The sequence below is a fragment of the Pipistrellus hanaki genome (genome assembly GCF_964339955.1).
Source record: "Pipistrellus hanaki genome assembly, chromosome: 2".
Classification (NCBI taxonomy): domain Eukaryota; kingdom Metazoa; phylum Chordata; class Mammalia; order Chiroptera; family Vespertilionidae; genus Pipistrellus; species Pipistrellus hanaki.
In genome coordinates, this window is record NC_140504.1 from 18172951 (window position 1) to 18196750 (window position 23800).

Below are 23800 nucleotides of genomic sequence, written 5' to 3' on the forward strand. Positions count from 1 at the left end.
TTCTGGCCTCAGTAGCCTGTGGTCTGGCAAGAATCAAGGTCTGGGATTTTGCCACAGCTGTTCATGTCACTGGGAAGGTGTGCACTGGGGTTACTTTTCTCAGCTCATGAGCACAAGTTTTGCTGCCAAAAAGCCATGTTTCTGAGCTAGAAAAAATAATCTATCTGAGACCTATGTGGATTCTTATATGCCAAAGTCTAAATTCTTATTGAAGCCATATAGTCTTTTTTAACTGAACTTATTGGGGTGGTATTGGTTCACAATACCATACAGGTTTCAAGTGTATTACTCAAGAAATCATCATCTGCATTCTGTGCCCATCGCCCCAAGCAAAGTCTCTTTCCATCCCCTTTATCACCCCTTTGCCCACCTCCTCCCCTTGCTATCACCGCGCTGTGTCTATGTCTATGTCTTTGCTGTTTACGTATATCTTTTTTGCTTAATTCCTTAAATTGTTTGCACAGTCTCTAGTTGCAATTTAAGGTGCCTAACTTCAAAAGGGAACAGCTGCGACAACTTTTCAAATGCTACCATAATTCTGGAGACACTTGTCAGCATATAGTTTAGAGATAAAGGCTCATTCTATATCTTTAACTTGTCATAAAATGGCTTCCTTATTGTTTCAGGAAACAGCTACTTTGTCCTTCATTCAGAAGTTTAATACACAAACTTCTCTCTACTAGGCAACATTTTTTTTAAATATATTTTATTGATTTTTTACAGAGAGGAAGGGAGAGAGATAGAGAGCTAGAAACGTTGAGGAGAGAGAAGCATCAACCAGCTGCCTCTTGCACGCCCCCTACTGGGGATGTGCCCGCAACCAGGGTACATGCCCTTGACCAGAATCAAACCTGGGACCTTTCAGTCCGCAGACCGACGCTCTACCACTGAGCCAAACCGGTTTCGGCTCTACTAAGCAACCTTTACAGCTTCCTTCATATCACTTGTAGCCCCAGTCTTCCTAGACCTCATTTTTACCCCATCTGTGGGTAAGTCTTCCTAATCCTTGATCTAGCATTTGCTTCTCTCTGGACCCTTTCCAGCCTCTCCATGGAGAGAGGCACCGTGTCCCTTGGATTGTGGCCATGAGAGAAACGCTGATAATGTGATGACCAAAGGCACTACCTGTTCCCTGCAAACAGCAATGCCACAGGGACTGCTGGCTCCCCTATTGCTGTGGGAGCCTGTTTTAACGTGTTTGGGATAACAAAGCCAGCTAGTCTGGTTAGCAGATGTAATGTAAAATCTTACCAAGCATATTTAGATAATAAGCCAAAGATCTGAACCGTAATTGTCTTGGGAGACAGTTAAGGGTCTGAAAAGTCATAGTTGGACTATCAATGCCATTAATCGGGAACTCTATTAAAGCTCTCTGATCTCAATGTCCTCAAGATAAGATAGTTATTTTGAAGGCAGTCATATTAACAAGGAAAGATTTTAAAGCCGAAGGCATTTATGTGTATTGGAAGGGAAGAGAATTGAATTTTTTATTTAGTTTATTTTCTTTTTAAAAATCTGCATCATATGTCCAGATCCAAAGGTAGTATTAACAGAAAATTCTAGATAACATTTATTCCTGCAAACATGTGTGATTGTCACTTTGATATGCAATGATATCGTTTTTAAAAAATATATATATATATTATTGATTTTTTACAGAGAGGAAGAGAGAGGGATAGAGAGTAAGAAACATCAATGAGAGAGAATCGTCGATCAGCTGCCTCTTGCACTCCCCCTATTGGGGATGTGCCTGCAACCAAGGTACATGCCCTTGACCGGAATCGAACCTGGGACCTTTCAGTCCACAGGCCGATGCTCTGTCCACTGAGCCAAACTGGTTTTGGCTGCAATGATGTACTTTTAACAGTGATTCTTTGTCATCAAATCTGGGCCTCTTAACCACACAAAGTATTGACTCCTACCCTAATAATTCTTCTACTATCATTATTTTTTTCTCTGGGTTTATGTAGAATTCTTAAGGCTTTTGGTCTTGAGTCCTGTATAAGATGAAAATAATGCTAAGAGGAAGCATGCCTTTTTGTTATTACTAGTGGATATGACAGAAAAAAAAGTTAAACCTTAAGACAGATTGTCATTGGTAGCCCTACTTCTAAGGTCTCTTGGAACCTACCCACATACCCACCTTACTCCATTCTGGTCAACTTGTAAACCAAGAAGAAGGCACAAAATAACTGTTCAGTGCACAGTTCAAGTAAAAGCTATTGAGAAGAGTAAACAAGGAAACTACAAGTGGTTGAGCAATACCTAGAGACAAAGAAGAATGGATTGGTTCCAAGAAACACCACGCCTCTCAGATCAGGCCACAAGTCATCTGTTTCCAGGACACTCTTAGGGGTCATTACTCCCAGGAAGGGAATCATGCGTTCAATCCTCTAAGAAGCCAAGCATGCCTTCCTGATGAAACAGAATGCCAGCGTGACAGCAGATAAGGATATTGTTCTGGAACAGAGGGGAACATACGTAGGCTATTCTGAGAATACTTAAAAGTCTTGATTATCCCACACACTGACCCAGACAAGTTAACCAGTGTGGGGAATGCAGAGGAGAAGCATTTTATTGACACAATTTCCCTTTTTATTTAATTGCAACTGGTAATTCTCTTCTAATAATCATGAGTTGACCCAACAAAGAGCAGAAGAAAACAATATTTGCATTTGATTATATGCATTGTTGTTTTTCCTTAGGCCAGGGCAGTGGTTGGCAAACTCATTAGTCAACAGAGCCAAATATCAACAGTACGATGGAAATTTCTTTTGAGAGCCAAATTTTTTAAACTTAAACTTCTTCTAGCACCACTTCTTCAAAATAGACTTGCCCAGTTCATGGTATTTGGTGGAAGAGGCACATTCAAGGGACCAAAGAGCCGCACGTGGCTCTCGAGCAGCAGTTTGCCAACCACAGGGCTAGGGGATGGGTGGGAGTGAATATTGAAAAGAAGGAAGCAGAAGCCATAAACTAGACCATATCCTTGGCTGAAGGAAGCAGGATGTCTGGAGCAGTATCACAGTCATCTGTGAAGCATCCACGCTCCTTGGTCTACCACATAACTGGTACTCTCCAAATCACAAAGATATACTTGTTTTTTTTTCCAAAAGAAGAGAGTCAATACCATGTGTTATTCACCCTATTTTTCTTTAAAATGTTGTTTCACTAGACATATAATATTATGAAACATCTTTTTCAACTCTTTTTCTATTCTTTCTCCTTTTAAAAGGGAAGGTTTCTTTGTGGGAGATTCTTCTGATTTTTATTGCTGAAGCAATTTCTATAAACAAGCTAAAACATTGCTTTGTGAATAATTTTCTTCTGCATTAAAACAGCTCATTCATTTTGGTTGTTATTGGTAAGAAAATATTCACCTATTGGATCTTGATTTGTTATTTCCATGAACTGAGAAAAATAAAGAGTAATTCAAAGGTACTTATGTCCTAGGAAGTTGTTAAATAAAAGAGGAAAATGTACAAAAAGGCCAAAACCGGTTTGGCTCAGTGGATAGAGCATTGGCCTGTGAACTGAAGGGTCCCAGGTTCAATTCTGGTCAAGGGCATGTACATTGGTTGCAGGAACATCACCGGTGGGGGGGGGGGGGGGGGGGGCGGGGAGGGGGGATGTCGGAGGCAGCTGGTCGATGTTTCTCTCTTCAATGTTTCTAGCTCTTTATCCCTTTCCCTTCCTCTCTGTAAAAAATCAATAAAATATATTTTTTTAAAAAGAAAGAAAATGTACAAAAAGAATGCCATCTTGTGACCACACCATTAGAATGACAATAAAACAAACATTTATTACCCGAGAAAGTAATGCTGTGGTGTCCAAACAGGGGGCCTCACATGGTAATATGTGTCTCTGAGATACTGGTCCACAGAGAGAGGACCACAGCCTATGCCCACAAGAGGCAGATGCCATCTTATTCTTGGGACCCAAAGAAAATGGCATTGTTCCGTGTGTTCCCTAGAACCAGGTATACCTGGAAAGGAAAATCATTTGGAGAGACCTACCAAAGGTTCTATTTCTCTTTGGGCAATGCCACAGGGTGTGGTGTTGACTGGTCTAAGGAGTGAAATGGATTTAAGACTACTGAGGCAGGCTCAAGGGACCCCAGGTGTTTGAATTCAGAAGAAAGCCGCTTTCTTGTGGTAGCCTAAAATAAATTTCATTTTTTGACATAGATGTATCCCAAATCCTGGAAATAATAACTTAGAAAATGCCAGTTAAACTTTTTGAATGGTTTTTGAGCCAAGTAGTGAAATGTAAGCTCAGTAAACATTTGTTATTTTAAAATGCTGATTAACAGCCAAAATAAGGGTTTAGGTAAGGTCATGCTTTGTAGATCCAGTACTTATCATCAAGGAAAGCTGATGACATTTTGTGGTTGATGTCTAGAAGGTTAATGATATCCTCACAAGAAAAAAAAAGAAAAAGACTTTTTCTATGTGATACTTAAAATATATATACAGCCCTAGCCAGTTTGGCTCAGTGACTAGAGCATCGGCCAGAAGACTGAAGAGTTCTGGATTTGATTAAGGATATGTACCTACTCAGGGCACAGCAGGAGGCAATCAATCGATATCTCTTTCTATGTCTCTCTCCCTCCCTTCCACTCTCTCCAAAAGTCAATGGAAAAAATATCCTCAGGTGAGGATTAACAAAAAATATAAGTATATATACACATATATAGTCTTATATGTACATATATTGTATAATGTATACATACATATCCTTTTCTAAATGATTCAAAATGTACAATATCATATAAAAATTCCAAGTAGTCATTCAGTAAAAATTCTTCTCAACTTTACTAAGCACAGCTTTTCTCAAACTTATTCGATTATGAAACCCTTTTTGCCAAGCAACAATTATTAACATCCCATAAAACCAAATCATGAAAATGCTGCCCCAGAGCTTCACTTGAATCCATAATTACTCTATTTGGTCTACTGGTTCATTTTTTTCCCAACCTAGTTATTTCAAGCTAGAAATATATAGTCAACAAATAAAAATTGATTCCTAAATAAAACCCCACGCAGTTTCTCTCACTCAACCAGCTCACTGAAGTATCAGTGAAATCCCAGGGTTACATTTACACAGATCTGCTGCATAACACAGAACTGATGGTGGTTTTGTGTTGTTGTTTTTTTACATTTGCAAACTAATACAGCATTGTCGCACCTTTTCAAAGGCAGATAGTCATATCTGCCCATGCATTACGCATATATCAACTTATATTTAGCATTTATTTATAGACATATTTGGCATCAAACAGAAAGTTAGTATTCCACACAACAAAGGAATGACTGTGGGACTTTAGTGTATCATGAAAAGTACCTTTGCTTGAGCCATGAATCATTACCTCTAAATTAAACAAGAAGAGATTCGGCTTTATGCCTTAGAGAGATATATTAAAGCCTAGTTCTATCTTAAAACCTATTCGTCAGTTCCTGTGGCATTGTCATCTCATCTTTGTGAAATTGGAATATTATGCTGGCAGATGGTATAAAATTCTTGTATTTTTAAGTGTTTGTAAAATCTGGCTCAAGAAAAATGCAAACCTGGAGAGGCAGCATTCACTCCTGCAGACTGTGGCAGGACTCTCTGCTAGGTGGACTGACCTTACCCATTTCATCCCTCATGGCCGAATAATTTCTAGTAGAGTCAAGGATGTGCCAGCCAATATTAAGGAATCATTTGAGCCGGGACCGGTTTGGCTCAATGGATAGAGCGTCGGCTTGGGGACTGAAGGGTCCGGGGTTCGATTCCGGTCAAGGGCATGTACCTTGGTTGCGGGCATATCCCCAGTAGGGGGTGTGCAAGAGGCAGCTGATCAATGACTCTCATCGATGTTTCTGACTCTCTATCTCTCTCCCTTCCTCTCTGTACAAAATCAATAAAATATATTAAAAAAAAAAAAAAAAGGAATCATTTGAGTTTCCTTGAGATGAATATATTTCACACACACACACACACACACACACACACACACACACCAAACTCACAAATACCTAGAAGGTATTTGACATTCTCTTGAGCTTAATTTTAGGAGCCTTCAATGCCAGTTTGAGGCAAGATTCTGCCCAAGCTTCATCTGTTAGCAATCAGTATTCACGTTGATTCCCCACAATCCAATCCTCTTGAGATAGCTGCTAATTAAATAGAAAAGTACCTAGATAAACTCGTGTGATTATCATAATCTAATACTACTAAATTGAACCCATGGGATAATTTAAATGGAAATTACATTTATACCTCCAGTCATTAGACTGATGTTATGACTCATTTTGTAATCAGCAATTCTTTTGACTTTGTTGATCTCTACCCCTGAAAGGATATCTTTCGACTGAGGTGGAAAGGATTATCAGTTGTAATCTGGCCCTAAATATGGCTTTTGCATATGTTTCCATACCTATAATTGGCACTGTGAGAATTGAAGGGAAATAAGATTGCTAATAGGGACTAATATCTCTTCAATTCCATATGGGATGTTCTGAGTTTCAAAGAATTTATGGAACTTGAAGCAATTGTGTTTGAAGAGTGGTTTCTCCCTAGCTATCTGCCTCAGAGAATAGCTAAATCAACCTTGATTGCTTTATAACTCTGATAAATTGGGGTCTGGCTGCCTTGTATTTTAGTTCTCTTAAGACTGCTTGCAATCCAAAAACTCTGAAGAAACAGCAAGACTAGGTGTGCTACTGAGACCAGGTGAGAACCAAGTTCTATAATAAATCATGCTTTTGGTGCCAATGGACTAGGCTAAACCTTTCCAATGCTTCTGTGGAGGTTTACTGACGACTTCAAGCTGTATGAATTCAGCCTCTGCAAGAGATACCACACCAGCCAGGTCTTATGTGCAAGAGTCATCTTCCAGTGAGCATCCAAACAATAACCCCAGAAGAAGATGCTTCAGGGAACACAGTCTAATGACCAATACTTCAGAGAAAGGCTCTATCCTATGCTACTAGAGAAAGGGTGCTTAGGTGCTAGTTCTGAGGATTGTAACTGACCCACATAGCATTTTTAAAATTAGTGGACAACATTTTATTTTATTTTATTTTTTAATCTTCATTGTTGAAAGTATTAGCTATGTCTTCCTTTTTCCTCCATTCACTTCTTCTAGCTAGGCCTTCATGACCCTATTGCCTGTGTCCATGCTAGGGATGTCGAACTCAATCAGAGAAGGGGCCAAAATCTAAAATCCAGCCTAATCGCGGGCCGAATGGTTTACTGAACAGTCGTAAACTGACAATGTCATAAACTGACAGCGGAGTGCAGTGATGACAGCGCGGTGCGGGCCACATTGCAAGGCCTGGCGGGCTGGATTTGGCCCGTGGGCCTTGTGTTTGACACATGTGGATTATACATATATGCATACAAATTCTTTGGTTGATCTCTTCCTACCTATCTATCCACCCTGCCTTCCCTCTGAGATTCGACAGTCTGTTAAAGGACAGCATTTTAAAGACAGATATTTCACATGTAAAAATGGGCAATTTTCAGAATCTCCTGAAAAATTGGAAGATCTGATCATATTAGTCTTAAATTCTCACGAGCCAAAATGTTTTGGCTGAGTAGCAGCTTCCTGCTTCAGATGGGGCATTTGTTTCCAAATCATCAGTTTGCCCCTGACCAGTTTTACTCTCCCTCACCTGGGCTCTGCAGGCATTTGAGTTTATAACCTATGCTTTAGTTGGAAGGGGGAACAGAGGAAGAAAGACATGTTTCAGAAATGAATGATTCAGATTTCAGCTCTATAATTGACCAATTTTTTAGATAAACTTCCAGAATTTTATCTACTTCACTAGAGGCCTGGTGCATGAATTCCTGCACCATTGGGGTCCCTCAGCCTGGCCTGTGCCCTCTTGCAATCCAGGACCCCTTCAGCTTTCCAACATCCCCCAAGGGGTCCTGGATTGCAAGAGGGCACAGGCCAGGCTGAGGGACCACACTAATGCACAATTGGGGCAGGGAGGTTGGCCAACCAGGGTGGGACCACAGGAGGGCCCCAGGGTGTGTCCAGCCCATCTCGCTCAGTCCCAATCAGCCAGACCCTACAGCAAGCTAACCTACTGGTCAGAGCATCTGCCCCCTGGTGGTCAGTGCACATCTTAGCAAGCAGTTGAGTGGCCTTACCATATCATTAGCATATTAAGCTTTGCTTGGTTGAACAGCCAACTAGATGACTGGACACTTAACATATTAGGCTATTATTATATAGGATGTTTGAAAATCCCAGGATATCAACAATTTCACTAGAGCCAAAGCACATGAGTTTTAGAACATATAGATGACCTTATTTTAAAGAAAACAAAAAAGACGTCCTATATCTAAAGTTTATTTCACTTAATAGTATAATTTCCAGGGCCCAATAAAACAAATATATTGATTAGCTTAAAAATGTCTACTTTTCAAGTTTTGAGGTGAAGGAGACTGGAAAATATAGGCTAACCAGAAAGTCAAGTCTTCTCTGGGAAGGGGGGAAAAACTTGAAAATGTCATTTCCTTTACTAAACCTTCATCAGATGAAAGGAAATCAATAACACTTGCTTTACTTATAACTCTTCCTCCAAAAACCCTGGAGTCCTGTATAGTGGTGATCTTAGATCTAAAAAAGTGTATCTTATGCTAGTTTCTGTGCTTCCTCATGCTTTTATTTCTTTTCAAGTGGCAGCTGTCTTGGATTTGCTCATGCATATATTTCTTAACCTGATGCTAAATGAAATCAGATGAGGAAATAAAGGCAAATCATCGCAGAAAGATCTCAAAGCCTGCATAAGTCTTTCAACCTTGTTAGAGACCCCAGATTTTCTAATGTCTAACTCAAAGAAATTTACTGAAACATATATATATATATATATATATATATATATATATATATATATATATATATGCAATTCCAACAGCAATCAGAATTAAAGTCACTATTTATAATAGACTTTAAATAGATTTTTAAAATCCTTTTGACTACAGTATAAATTAAAGGTTGTGGACAGACATGTTCTGTTTTACCAGGCAATATACTTTTAATGTGAATTTTAATGGATTTGAGCAGGAAGGAGAGAATCCTCCATTGTTCATGTCATTGTTACTATCTTCTGTTTTCTTCATTGGTTTTTTATCTCTCACTTATGCTACCTTGCTATCCCCAAAAGCATGTGAGTTTATGACCCCTGGATTACCAATGAATGGACCAACATACTGTTCCCCACAAGTGAATTAGAGCCAGATTCAAAAAGAGTACACAAACTGTTCTGTAATCTTTACTTTAAAAAGAAATTCACGGATTTTAGGAAACAGACTGTGTCAGGTTGTTTATTGATATATGCCGGAGCTGCAAATACGTTTTAGGGGAAAGTTGGAGAGATGGCTCGGAGACAGTGGTTCTCAGACATGAGCCCATGTGGATCAGAATCACCCAGAGGACTTGTTAAAGCACAGATTGCTGCCTCCGCCCCCCCCCCCCCCCAGGCTTCTGATTGAATAGCCCTGGAGTCCAAGTATTCGCATTTCTAACGGGTGTCCAGGGGATGCTGATGTAACTTTTCTAGGGCCTACATTTTGAGAACTACTGGAGTAAGAAATACACAGAGTCTTAAATTAGTTGTAAAAAAAGTAAACTGTCAATTTTATTTTTCAGCCCCCCTCCACCCCCACCCCACCCCCCCACACACACATTTCTTTACCAAATGATTAAAATTCCTGTAGACAGAACTTCATGGAGCAATCCTGATAATGAGAATTACTGGGAAGGAATAAATAATATTGGAGGGATGTAGAGAGATGGGTTATAAAGGTAGTTTAAGGTTGTAGGCTTTGTAACTGTAGAGTACACTGATTTGAGAAAAACCAATCTCTAACTAGACAACACCAAACGACCATGTGGTTTTAGACACTTACTTGCAAAGATGATTCATACTACGCAGGCCTTTGGTCTGGTTGTAAAAACATCTTTATCAATTTGCTAGGAAAACAAAAAACCTTTGTTTTGATCTTTTGTCAGAAATCATGCAACATGATTGATGATCACTGAGCCTTTGTTTTCATCGTTCTGCAAGTCCTTCTCCTACCGGTAGTCACCAACTCATGCACCGTCTCTCCCAACAAATTCTGACAGGTTTCCAGGACCAGATATTGGGCCAGACTTTTTTCTTTACTATTTCCTTAGACTAAGATGATTAATCAGAATTGGATTCATGCTTTCACTCCATGGGATATAGTTTTCTCCTAAATAAGTTCCAGTTGTTAAGCAAACTTGTTTTAAGCAATGAATTTTCGATGCTCTTAGTAGCTAAATTTCTTACTGAGGCATCCAAGAAAACTCAGGTATGGTTTTGTACATGTAACACTGAGCTCCGCCCACACTTGGCCCTGGGTCTGCTTTGCTCCAGAGAATGCATCACAACGCCTTGCTTTCTGCTTCAACTTCACTTCGTTTTCATTACCTGACATGTTTACACAACACACCACTTTTTTTCTCCAAAGTTTTCCTTGTCACTATCTTCAACTATAAAGTTACAAAGATCAATGAGTAGTCACTGTTGCTGCCATTGCTTTCAAACCTCTTCGGGTTTCTGGTTGTGAATTGCCACTGAAAAGCCCACTGATTTATTTATTGTATTTTCTCTGAAGTGAATATATATAGATATGGATTATTTCTTAAAAGTCTTCTAAAGGATTACTTTTGTGAGTATTTTTGCATTATTTTTAAGTCCCAGGACTGTGAGGCAGTCTCTAAACTTGAAAAAAATGTTAAATCATCACTTTCTAGAGTCATGTACTACACAAACCCCAGTCAGACCTTCAGAGGACATGCCATCAGAGTTGGTAGGAGCACAAATACATCATCCTTTTCCTTAGAAGATAAAGAAGTATAAGGAGAAAGAGGTAGAGGAGGAGGAGGACTCATGAGCATCTCATCCAGGCATAGCTGTTCAGAGTGCAATGGAATATAAAAATGTAAGCAATATAGATCTGGGCAACAGCATAAATGAGATCTAAATCATTTACTGTCGGAGTACTGCACTCTCTCCCTTTTCATCAGGCTTAAAAACACACACTGTGAGATGGCATTTGCTATCGTAGAAAGACTATACAACATAACACAGTAATCTCCAGGCTCAAAAGGAGTGTGCCTGGGTTCAAGTTCATCCACTCATCATGTATCTATGGGACATTTTCCTGTCATGTGTAGTGAATCCTATACACAAAGAATTTACCATCTAGGGGAATATGCAAAGGGAAAAAGGTCTCACTTAGGAAGAACAAAGAACTCTACGTGTGTGTGTGTGTGTGTGTGTGTGTGTGTGTGTGTGTGTGTGTGTTTGGAGGTCTAAGTGGTCAGAGATGATAATGTCTAAAATCAGTGTATTCTGAAGTAATCGTCTTCAAACTATTGATCAATCCTCTGACTTTAAAATCAGTTTGGTGGGCTGAGCTGAAACCGGTTTGGCTCAGTGGTAGAGTGTTGGTCTGGGGACTGAAGAGTCCCAGGTTCGATTCCGGTCAAGGGCATGTACCTTGGTTGTGGGCACATCCCTGGTAGGGGGTGTGAAAGAGGCGGCTGGTCGCCTCTCATCAACGTTTCTAGCTCTCTATCTCTCTCTTTTACTCTCTGTAAAAAATCAATAAGATATATTTTAAAAAATCAGTTTGGTGGGCTGAGACTAGAATTTTGTTTTAAAGAGATTAACCAATAAATTTATAAGCATATATGCACAATCCATGGACAGACAGTGTTGGGAAGGCCTAGGGATGGGATGGGAGCTGGGTGCAGGAGATCATTGTGGGGGATGGGGCATCTGTAATACTTTCAACAAAAAAGGTAAACTTTAAAAATAAATAAATCACCACTGACTCCACTTATTTGTATCAAAGGACTTGGGCTATGCAGATATGTTGCTCCAGTGGCAGTGGGATCCAAACAGTTTTCAGCATGTTTGGCCTCCTGAGGGGGCAAATGAGTGAGAGCCTGCTTTCAGAAACCTGAGGAACCTCCAGGGAGAACTCATCTTTGTCATGGAAGAAGCAGGTTTCAGGAACTTGACCCAATGATTGTGAATTCATTGTGACAGGGGTTGCTTCAGTCCTTCTGGCCCTGCCCTGGACATATGTGTGGGTGCTAGAGAAGGAATGGGCAGCTGAGCACAAAAATTGAAAAAGTTATTTAATTAAGCTCTGAGTACATTGCATTCTCGGCAGCACTGCTTTAGAACTCCACAAAGAGCAACTTGACCACAGGATACCTCAGAGGCCCAGGGAGGGTTGTGATGGCAGAGACTGGAGAAATGCAGAACCACCCACAGTGCCTGGGATCCTACAAACATACAAGGAGCAGACATATTTATAAGCCCACGTGGACCCTCTTGGGTTTCTGTCAGGAGGGAGACAATAGCCAGAGAAATCTGAATGACTGTCCTAAAAGTGATTCCATTACTCCACACAGGCTACTGAGACCAGAAAAGAAGTATTGGTTACCTATACCATGAGCGAGAATCTATATATAGAAAAGTCTAAGTGACTGGCCCACAGGCCAGCTGGCCAGTAGGTTGGTTGCTGTGATATACACTGGCCACCAGGGGGTAGATGCTCAACTGAGGAGCGGAAATTACAGGCATGGAAACACGGAACAGAATAATGAATCTCAAAGGGAAGGGAGGGGCAGGGCGGGAAGAAATGAACCAAAGATCTTATATGCATTCTAGAGGCCCTATGCACAGGTCCCTCTGCCTGGCCTGCTCCCTCTCTCAATCTGGGACCCCTAGGGGGATGTCAGACTTTCAATCCCCACAGGCCAGGCCAAAGGACCCTACTGGTTCACAAATCCATGCACCCATGCCTGTAGTATTAAATAAAAAGAGAAGAGAGACAGCAAAGGGAAAAACAAAGTTGGATGAAACTGACCATGCACTTGAAGAGGCAACAGTACTTTTCACTCCAAAGCAATCTAGCCATCCATTGTCAGGCTGGAAGGCAAGCTTCTGCCTTTAGCAAGATAAATGCGGAATATGCCCAATGCCTGCAGCATCCTGATGAAATTACCATGCTTATTAGACTAAGGGATTGCTTTTCCCAAATTCAAATGCATCCCATCCTGAATGTACCTTCACATGATAGTGATGAGAGAAAATATATAAGGCACCAGCTTAGTGATTTTGAGCATATCTATATGCAAACCACTAGAAAGCCTATTTACTCTTCACATGTGGGCCAATTTTACAGAGCAGGTAACCTATAACAACTCAAAAACGGCTTCCCATGACCCTGTTTCATTCAGCATCAAGATTCCAATCAGTATCCTATTTCCTTTTATATTCATCGGCATATGCTCCAAAACAGACCTTTGTCAGCTATATAATTTGTGTCATTTGGAATTGTAAATGTGTAAGGGCATGTATTCCCAGCCCAAGAAAATGACTGAAAGTGGACTTAAATCTAGGATAATGACCAAAGTCTGAAACCCTGGAATATTCCTGACTTCCCATAACAGCCTCAGCTCTGTACCCACTCATGATTGGTTCAGGTAATTTATAAGAAATTGCATACTCATCTCCCTTTTGCAAAATCGCTTTAGAAAAAGAGTGGAATGAAAGTGAAACATTCAAGCATCTCATTCTCTAAGAAATTACCAGCTCACAATATTATTCTTCGGCTTGCAGTGTTCTTTGCTTCCCTCTAAAGAAATCTTAGGCTCATGTATATTTATGTTTCAAGTGAAACTTCTCTGCTTGTCAAAAATAAAAATAAAAAAATGGGGGTGGGGTGGGGAGGGGTGTTTGAGAAATAGCAATAAGCAAAAATGAGGGTTTTGAGTACTTAGAAATAGGAAGTAATTTTCTCGAAAAATAAAAGAAGATGCAAGATTCATGTTATTACAAGATCTATGGCTGGATCTCACTTGAAAACGTTACTTCTGTTTGTGCCCAGGGATGCCTCCTGTAGGATCCTCTCCTCTAGGGAATTTTCGTCTCGGCTCCCCCAGGCTTGGTATTTCATGAAGAGCTGCCTTAGTTCTTTCAAATTTCATTGGATTTTATCTCTTTTCCAAGGCACAGAGAATAGTAAAAAGCTTTCTTCAAGAGGTTTTTGTGTTTTATGTCCTAATACAAAGTACAGAGAAAATAATGTTTCTCAGTTCTGACACAAGTATATGTCTTGGGTGGGTGAGGGGGTAGGTGTTATGATGACGTGCTGAGCATTACACGATGAAAAAAATTTTAGAATACACTTAGCCCATAATCTACTCTAATAATTATATCTGGACTTTGATGGAATGTCAGCTGAATATTTTGTAAATTTAAAAACAAATGAAGATTCTATGTCTTGGGAAATTTGTATGCAATTACCTGCCTGAACCTGTTGTTCACGATTACTAATCACTTCTCAGAGAATTATAGTCCAGCTTGAATTAATTGTTCCAGTGATATCTTTAAAGGTCAAAGTTAGAACATCAATATTACCTATTCAAGAATATGGTAATGGGATCATAAAAGAAAAAAAAAGAATATAGGAAGGGTAAATAATTAATCACCTATTTGATATATATATGTATTGTTGTCTATTTTGGACCATATTCTACGCTTCAAAAAAATGAGAAATGGATTCACCGATAAGTAGCTTAAAACTTAATGGGGAAAATAAAACTCACATAGATTAAAATTAGTGGCCAAATGTTATTATGAATCATTATACCTTGTATAATTAAAAAGTATATTTATTGCTGCAACAAGAAAGTGCTAATTTCTTGTTGCAGCAATAAACAGAAAAGTGGTTGGGAGCCACCAATGTAATCTGTCATAGATCAGTGTCTATATGTATATGGGAGTAATACACACACACACACACACACACACACACACACACATTATAATTATGTTTTCCAAACTTTTGTGATAATAAGAATCTCCCAGTGGACGGTTTTTTTTTTTAATAGGCATCCTCTGAGAGGCTACGGCCCGCGGGCCACATGCAGCCCCCAGGGGAGTCTGATCCTGCCCTCCAGGTTTTTTGGGCAGTGAGCGCAGCCAAGGTGTTACAGTAGGGATTAGTAGTTCATATAGTCCGGCCCTCCAGCTCTCTGAGGGACCGTGATCTGGCCCCCACTTTAAAAAGTTTGAAGACCCCTGCGCTAGACCTATTGAAATGGACTCTCCAGAGAAAGAGCTTGAGGATCTGTATTTATAACAAATGACTCAGGTGTTTCAGATCAGGTAGATTTATAAAACATTACAGTCCTCACCACAATCCCATGAAAATATTATTATTTGTCTTTTATAACAGAAAATTAAGGTTAGAGAGATTAATTAATGACTCAAAGGGCTCCCAAGTCAGGATAAAGCAATCTGACTTCCCCAATTTTTATTCTTTTCCCTGCACAAAGCTTCCTTTGTTCTCTGAGAAAATGATCAGGTTGTCTGTGGAAACATGGAATTAAAATACTTATTATAGAAAAACTCATTCCTATTGCTGCTTAAAAACAACGTTAAAGTCTGTTTTAAAGTTCTGGAGAATAGAATATTGAATCCTTGAAATAAAGTATTTGTCAGAGGTAAAACATAAAGATTTATGGGGAATGTTGAAGCATTTTGTGTTCCAGGGAGATGTTGAGCATACACGTGAACAAGCAATGAGGGATCCTGTAGCTCTTTGGAAGGACTGGTGCATATGGAGAAAAATACTCCAGACTAAAGAAAGGCAGTTGTTTTGACAAACATAATACCTAGGCTGCCACAATCTCGCTTTCTAACTCTGCCTGTATTATTTGTAATTCACAACTCAGAGCCATAGGGAGAAAAAACAAACTTCTTAAAAAGTGTTCTAAAGCCTGGCCGGTGTGTTTCAGTGGTTGAATGTCGACCTATGAACCAAGAAGTCACCGGTTTGATTCCCAGTTAGGGCACGTGCCCAGGTTTCAGGCTGGAATCCCAGTAGGGGCCATGCAGGAGGCAGCCAATCAACGATTCTCATCATTTATATTTCTATTTCTCTCTCCCTTTCTCTCTGAAATCAATAAAAACATATATTTAAAAATGTGTACACGAGTAGAGAAAAGAGTATAATAAATTCTTGTAGAGTTATCTCTTAACTTAAACAAATATCAGCACTTTGCCTGTCTTATTTCCCATCTCCTTTATTTTTTTTTTTTTAGTTTTCTATGGGAATACTTTAAACCAATTCCTAGGCATCATATAATTTCATCAGTAAATATTTCTGTATGTGTCTCTAACAGATAAGAGCCTTTTCTTTTCCATTGCCAATTGAAAATAACAATTTCCTAACATCTCTATTACAAAAATACAACAGTGATTTCTGTAGTTGGTCCATACATCACAATTTATTTGCTGTGCGGCACTCAGCACAGCCAGGGGTGAACCTGAAGTGGGGTGGGAGCAGTGAAGGATTAAAGACAGAGAAGAGAATAAACCTGGTGCTTGGTGGGACACTGCTCTCAGATGGAGAGTCGGCGCCACAGCCTGCAAGCAGTCTTTATTTTATAGCCAGACTCCATGAGGCAAAGTAAGGGCTTGGTCAATATGTTTACAACGTTCTTGCGGGTTTCGAATCTACTCAATTACATGCACCTGACCTCTATCAAGCTTTGTTTACTTGCTGCACCTCCCACAGCCTATATCACTCAGCCACCTGAGACCACAGGTTCGGACCATGAGATCAAGCTTACAACTATAGCCTTTGGCTATAATTGTGCTGGGAGGGCTTTGCCCTCCAAGCTGGGACTTGCACTTGGCTTTGCCACAAGAGAGCCGTGCCCTCTCATTAGTCCGAGGCTTGAACCTGTCCAAACACTGTAGGTGCTCTCTACAATTTGCTAACCTCTTAAATATCTTTTATTCTATAATATCTTTCCTCCCACATCTCACTTCTTTATGCTAGGTGTTTCTTAAGAGACTGGGTCATGTGTCCTGTGTAGTTTTCTACTCTGTGGACTTGGCCAAAGGTGTCCTTATGAGTCCGTTTAGACTGTAAACTTTAGAGAAAACTGGTAGGTAGATCCGGAAACTTGTTTCACTTGGGTTCACTTCTTTGGCAGGAATACTTCCCAGGTGGCACTGTGTATTTTCTGCTCTCCCCTATCAGGAGCCTCACAGTGCCTGCTTATTCCACTTTTCAGTGATGTTAAGTTGATCAGATTTAGGTCTCATCAAATTGATCAACCAAGTATAAAATCCCCCCATCAACAATTAAGCTAATTGTTCTAACAGCCATTAATGATTGTTGCCAAGATTTATTATTTCATTCAGGTTTGCTAAGTAACAATTTTTATCTCCCCTCTGTATTTTAGCTAGAATACTTCTATAGAGGGGAAATGTCAAAATTTATTTCATTACCTGAAAGTAACTTATTAAAGAAAAACAAGATTCTTTCCCTTTACCTACAAATTTTACAATAAGTTGCTTTCTTAGCAACCTCCAAATGTAACAATGAGGGTTATATTCGTTTATTTTTATTTTTAATTATCATTATGGATTCATAGGTACTTATATATTTGATGTATTTTTATCCTTTGTAGCCATTTTTTATTGATTTGAGAGAGGAAGGAAGAGAAAGAGATAGAAACATCAATTCACTGCTTCCTCCATGCCCCCTACTGGGCATTTGTTGTGATCAATAATCCTCTGATCACAACAAATGCCCAGTAGGGCATTATCACAATAATCCTCTTTTGGTCCATGGAACAACTCTCAACCAACTGAACCACATCAGCCAGGACACCATTATACTTTTGATGTTCAGTTTATCACATCTTTGTCCAAAGAAGCATTTAATTACTGAAATAAAGATGTCCCATACTCATCTTACACATTCCCTGCCCCTGATTAGGGCAGAAATTTTGAGTCCCTCCAGTAATTCAGAGACCACAATGAAGGTGTAAGGGTGCTCATTCCTCTAAGGTTTTTTCAGAGGATGGAGCTAAGGTAAGCTTATCAGGCATTTGCCTTACTTCTTGTTGCTGATGACATAAATTTGCAATGAACAATGCCAATATTAGTGTTAACAAAAAGACTTTTGAGTGTGGTTAACTTTCCTATCCCAAGAAACATGTATAGTCAGAAATACTGTGTTTTAAAGTCACTTGGAAGAAGTTTTTTCTCTTTGTAGTTGTGCCACCAACTTGATACACAACAAATATTATGTGTATTTGTTTCAGTTTGATTTAAATTGGGGGGATGACCTTTTTTCTTTTCAATTTATAAGGTTTGAATAATAAAAACTATAAAATAAGCTAGTCAGAAATAGCCTTCATTGTGGTGCCTCTGTTTCAATATCCTATATAATCTTTTTTTAAAAAATATATTTTATTGATTTTTCTTACAGAGAGGAAGGGAGAGAGATAGAGAGCTAGAGAAGTTGATGAGAGAGAAACTTCAACCAGCCGCCTCTTGCACACCACCTACCAGGGATGTGCCTGCAACCATTGTACAAGCCCTTGACCAGAATCGAACCTGGGACCTTTCAGTCCGCTGACCGACGCTCTACTGCTGAGCCAAACCAGTTTCGGCTCCTATATAATCTTAAAGAGCTAATATGTAAATGGTTATCATGCCCTCACGCCATCACACTGAAATGGCTCAGACACTCAACACTGGGGAGAAATGAATGGGGACCAGCCAGGCTACTCCCAGGAGAGGGACAAGCTTCACTTCCCATGGTCCCTGGCACCAGAAGCTGGGGAGAGGGACAAGCTGCCAGCCCTGTAGTCCTGGGCACCTGTGGCTATGGCCCAGGTGAAGCCACCCGCTCATGGTCCCTTGCAGCTGCAACCAGCCCAAGCAAAGCTGGCTTAGTTCCTGGGTGCCTGCAGCCGGCCAGAAGGAGAAAAGCCTGGGTTCTGAGTGCCTGTGACCAGCCAGAGGAGAAAATCCTGGTTCCCAGGTGCTGGGTGAGGCAGAGGCAGTCAGGGGTGATCAGATTGTGAGAGGTAGTCAGACATCTCCTGAGGGGTCCCGGATTGGACAGGGTGCAGGCCGGGCAGAGGGACCCCTTTCCCCATGTACGAATTTTGTGCACTGAGCCTCTAGTTTTAATATAAGTATGTGTGCATATTGGGATAGCCTTCTCTTTTCTGACACAAAACGTAGCACACATTGTTTTGTACCTGTTTTGTTTTTATTTTGTTTTTTTCACTTAACGTGTTGCCCTGGAGATGACATCACATCAGTTGATAGAGACCTTCTTTATTCCTTTTCACAGCTGCGTTAAGTACCATGTTTCGTAAATAGAGTGCAGTTTTCTCAGTCAGTCCCCTATTAATGGACAATTGGCTTATTTCTAGATTTTTGCTATGAAAAATTATGCCATAGTGAATAGAATTGTATATATGTCGTTTTGTCTTAGAAGAGGACAGCTTGGTCAAAAGGTAAATACATATGTAATTTTGGTAGATACTGATGACCAAACAACCCTTGAAACGTTTTACTATTTTTGAATTCCTAAAGACAATATATGAGAGTGCTTCATTCTGCATAGCTTGACCAACACATATATTGTCAAATGCCTTTATTTCCCCCCCACCTAATAGGTGAGCAATGGCTCTTCAGTGCAGTTTTAGTTACAGTGCTTTTATTATGAGCAAGAGGTTAATGACCAAGTTTACATTTACATTCTGTTTTCTGTAAACTATTCCTTCTTATCTCTAGCTCATTTTTTTCCTATTTTTTTTGGGGGGGGGGCAAAATATTTTAATTATAGTTTAAGCTACCAAATGTTTTCCTATTGCTTATGCATTTAGTCATAAGTAAGAATGTTTTTCCTACTACAGGGTTATAGAAAACTTCATCCATATTTCCTTACAGCTCTTATTTGTACCCAAAATTTTAAACAGGTTCCCAAAGAGACTTTTATGTACACCAATGTGTCAGTTTTCAAATCCAAGTTTATGAAGTAGTGTCAAACATTGCAGTTGTCTACATGAGACATATCTAATAATCTGTCATGTTCACGCTTGTCTTCATTCTTCTAAATGGCATCAGTCTGAAGTCGTCTTGCCTGCATGGTAAAATGTCTCGTTAGTAAAACAGAAAAGAGTATTTCCAGACTAATGCATGCCCTTTATGAAGGGACATATTCAATCATTGAAAACTTTACCTTTCTAAAAGAAAGTAATGTAAACCATTACGATGCAGCCCACGATCCAGGCAATCAAGAGAAGTATAGGGACCAGAATGCGTGATGATGCAGGTTCTGTTTAAAAATAAACAAAGCAGAACAGATTTGGTAGGTCATTTGGGCATTTTATCTCCTGAAACAAGAGAATAAGAGGGATCTGGTAATAAGAAGGGAATAAACACACTCTCTAGTCATACCCATACATGACTATCAGTGTTTTTTCTACAAAAGGTACATGGGACTCAGCTGGGAATTTGGAATAGAAGGCCTATGTTCACATCATAGGTCTTCCTTTTACAGTTACGTGACCTTGGGCCACTCTGAGCTTGAACTTCCCTATTTGTAATATATGGATAATGAAACATGTGATATCTGAAGTTGTTTTGAGGATCAAATGAATTTGCATACATGCAAAGGCTTTATAAACTCTATCCACTGTGCATGTTTAGTGAAGACAGCACACATTCATGTATGTGTGCAATAACACAAAGAGCAGCATTTTACATATAAACCATTGACAATGACTCTGATGTAATTCCTAGTAAACGAAATAAGAATCATAACATAGAATCATAACATAGGGAAAGGTATTGAAATTGTTCTTGGCCTTGATAGCTAACTTTAATCTAAAATATCATAGGGGGAAAAGCACTATATTTTATATGATCATTCTTTTTTTTTTAATCCTCACCCAGGATATTTTTTTATTGGTTTTTATAGAGAGTGGAAGAGAGAGGGAAAGACAGAGAGAAACATTGATGTGAGAAAAACACATCAATTGGTTGTCTCCTGCATTAGCCCCTATGAGGGCTTGGGCTAAGGAGGAGCCTACAACCAAGTTACATGTCCTTGACCAGAATTGAACCCTGGACCTTCAGTCCACAGGCCAATGCTCTATCCACTGAGCCAAACCAGCTAGAGATATATGATCATTTTTGACTAGAAAAGAGAGATTCAGGACCCTTTTTTTCCAGTTGTTCAAATTAGCAATCAACACTGGACCAACACACACATAAAAGACATTAGTATAATGATCCCTCCTGTGTCTGCTGTTTGTACCCTGATCAATAAAAAGCAACTTTAAAAATATATTTTTAAAATAATATTCACTGCATCTCAATCTTATTCTTTCAAACACACACATATCACACAATAGAATTTAAAAAATGCACAGAAAGATATCATATAAAATTAATGTTTTGTGTTAAGGACTCATATATTCTTAATTGAAAAGCACAATTAGATTGTATGCCATCAACTAACAAAGAGGATGCATAGTCTTAGCAATTGCACTTCATTTTATAATTTTCATTACTTTAAAATGCGGAGTTTTAAAAATACTATTAAAATATAATAATTTAGAAACTTCTAAAGACACGTCTAAAATTAAAAAACATTCTTATTAAAGCAAACTTTCAAAAGTTAAAATAAATATTAATCATTTAAATTTATGTTTCCAGAAATGTTGGAGTCTTTCTTAATTCTCAAAAATTAGATTTTCCTTGCTTCTCCACCTCCCTGTGACCTTGAACAAAGCATTAATCTCTGAATAAAAAACACTTCTCTTTACCTGCCATGTGGTATTGCTTTAAGGATAAAGTGAACATTAAGACATACCCTTAACTCTTATTTGAATGAAAGTCTTTTATGAATTAAGGTGCCATTACAGTGGAAATACATAATAGTCCTTTTTTTGAGCTGTCCATATATATGTGATTTAGTATTTTTCCCAATTTCAAAGAACTTAAAAGTGAATATTGATATTTTAATTGAGCATTATAACTATTTTAAATAAGTATATTTTAATATAATTCTAAAATGTACATATTATAAAGCCTTAATTATTTATTATTCCTTGTAAACCAATACAATTGATTGTGCCTTTTAATATTCAAACTATAACTGCATTTTTGTTCTTTTAACACTAATATTTTAAGTTTTACCAAACATTTGTCCCATTGCTCTGAAATAGGAGTACAGGAACTCAACATAGCACAAACCAGAACAAAACCTTTTTTAAAATATGAAGAACCATTTCAAAATGCTTCTTTCCTTTCCAGGCCTGAGCATGCCCAAGCAGTTACACCTAAAAGAATTCTTTAAGGTCACTGTGCCCTGGAACAAGACTGTTCAAGTTCAAAACATGAAGCCTCCACTCCCTATGTGCATGATTGCACACAAGCTACATTTTGCTGTCTCTGCTTCCTTATCTGTAAAATTAGGATGATGATAATACTGCATATTTCATGAGACTGTCAGGATTAAAAGCAAGAATTCCTGTAGGCATTTGGAAACTATTTCTTGGACACAGTATATTCAGACCATTTTGTCATATCAGCCTTAATCTTCTTTCTTAAATATAAAAAGAAAAAAATTTAAAAACCAGGAAAAATAGTCTAGATGAATAGCATATGAGAGATGACTAAACCCATTTTATTTCTTTTAATTTTAGAGTTAGAAAACAGGCTCAGAGAGCTTGAGGGACTTTCTCAAACTGGCAGGCCATCAGCAGCAGATCTGACACAGAATTCAAATGTCCTTTATTCTGGTCCAGCACACCACAACACCGCAATCTAATCCCCCAAATCTAGTACAACCTTGGAGACTAACTGACTTCTAACTCATCTTTCAAAACAAGGGTGAACAAATTCAGCTTTTAACTTTGTTTAATCCTTTCAGAATTGTCTACAAATATATAGACATGGTCCATAAACTGCATATGTAATGCACTTTTTGTGGTCATACTAATGTATATGGTTAATGCTCTTTTAGCAGATATACCACATTCGTCAGAATAACTGAGTAACACCAAATACTGGGAAGCAAACTAAGCCAGGGAGCCTGGGTCTTTTTTGCCAAGACAGCCTGTCGCTTAAATCTTACCTTTTTCAGCCATTCTTCCTGTCCTTGGGTGGGCTGATCAGCTCCAGGCTTACTTGTTACTGTTTCCCAGGGTCACTTTGAACTTTAAATAGAGAGATTATCTGAAGAGTGCAGCAGCTGCCCCTCTCCTGGCTGCCAATTGTGTGCAAGCAGAGCTCCCCTGGCAGCTCTGAGCCTGTTGTGATGGAGGAAACAAGGGGCTACATGGCCTAAAGAATTAAATAGGCTGAGTTGTCCTAACCCAGATTTTTAATTCACCCAATGCCTTCAGACAACATGAAGGAAGTGTTCAGTGGAGGAATGTACAGGAGAAAAATGGCATTGTAATGAGAGAAATTCTACCCAAGAGGGAGGGTTATATTGAAAAGGAAGGACTTTGAAGCTGGATAGACGTGACTTCAAATTCTAGCTCTGCCATGTCTTGTAAGAAAGGTCGAATTGCTTAACATGGGCATCAGCTTCTTTAATTTTAAAATCAGGATAGCAATACCTAGCCATGAAGAAAGTGTCATAAAGATGAAATGAAAAAGCTCCGTGAAATGCAACAGTTCTTTATTACATTATAGGATGAAAAAGAAAAAACACATTAAATGCTGCCCCTTCCTATGAACCATTCTAAAAAGAGAAATTTTAATATAAATGTACTAGAGGCAAAAATAATTTTTAAAAAAAAACAACATGTGGTATTGCTTAGAATTATCAGAGAGCAGTCATACCATAAGCTTGTTGTTTTTATTAGCCATTAAATAAGACATTTCATTTTTTAGAGTCCAACCTGTTTTATGTA

The 23800-nt window shown here is 39.0% G+C and overlaps 2 long non-coding RNA genes across 2 annotated transcripts in view; both read right to left on the reverse strand.

The window, feature by feature from the left end:
* Positions 1-23800, reverse strand: part of LOC311617530 — a 537075-nt gene that overhangs the window by 38737 nt on the left and 474538 nt on the right. The gene's annotated exons all lie outside the window — the stretch shown is intronic.
* LOC311618389 lies at positions 16164-23136 on the reverse strand. Its single transcript, XR_014794317.1, has 3 exons — positions 23014-23136; positions 20110-20205; positions 16164-20010 (listed from the first exon to the last, which is right to left on the reverse strand). It is a non-coding gene; the product is annotated as an uncharacterized lncRNA (long non-coding RNA).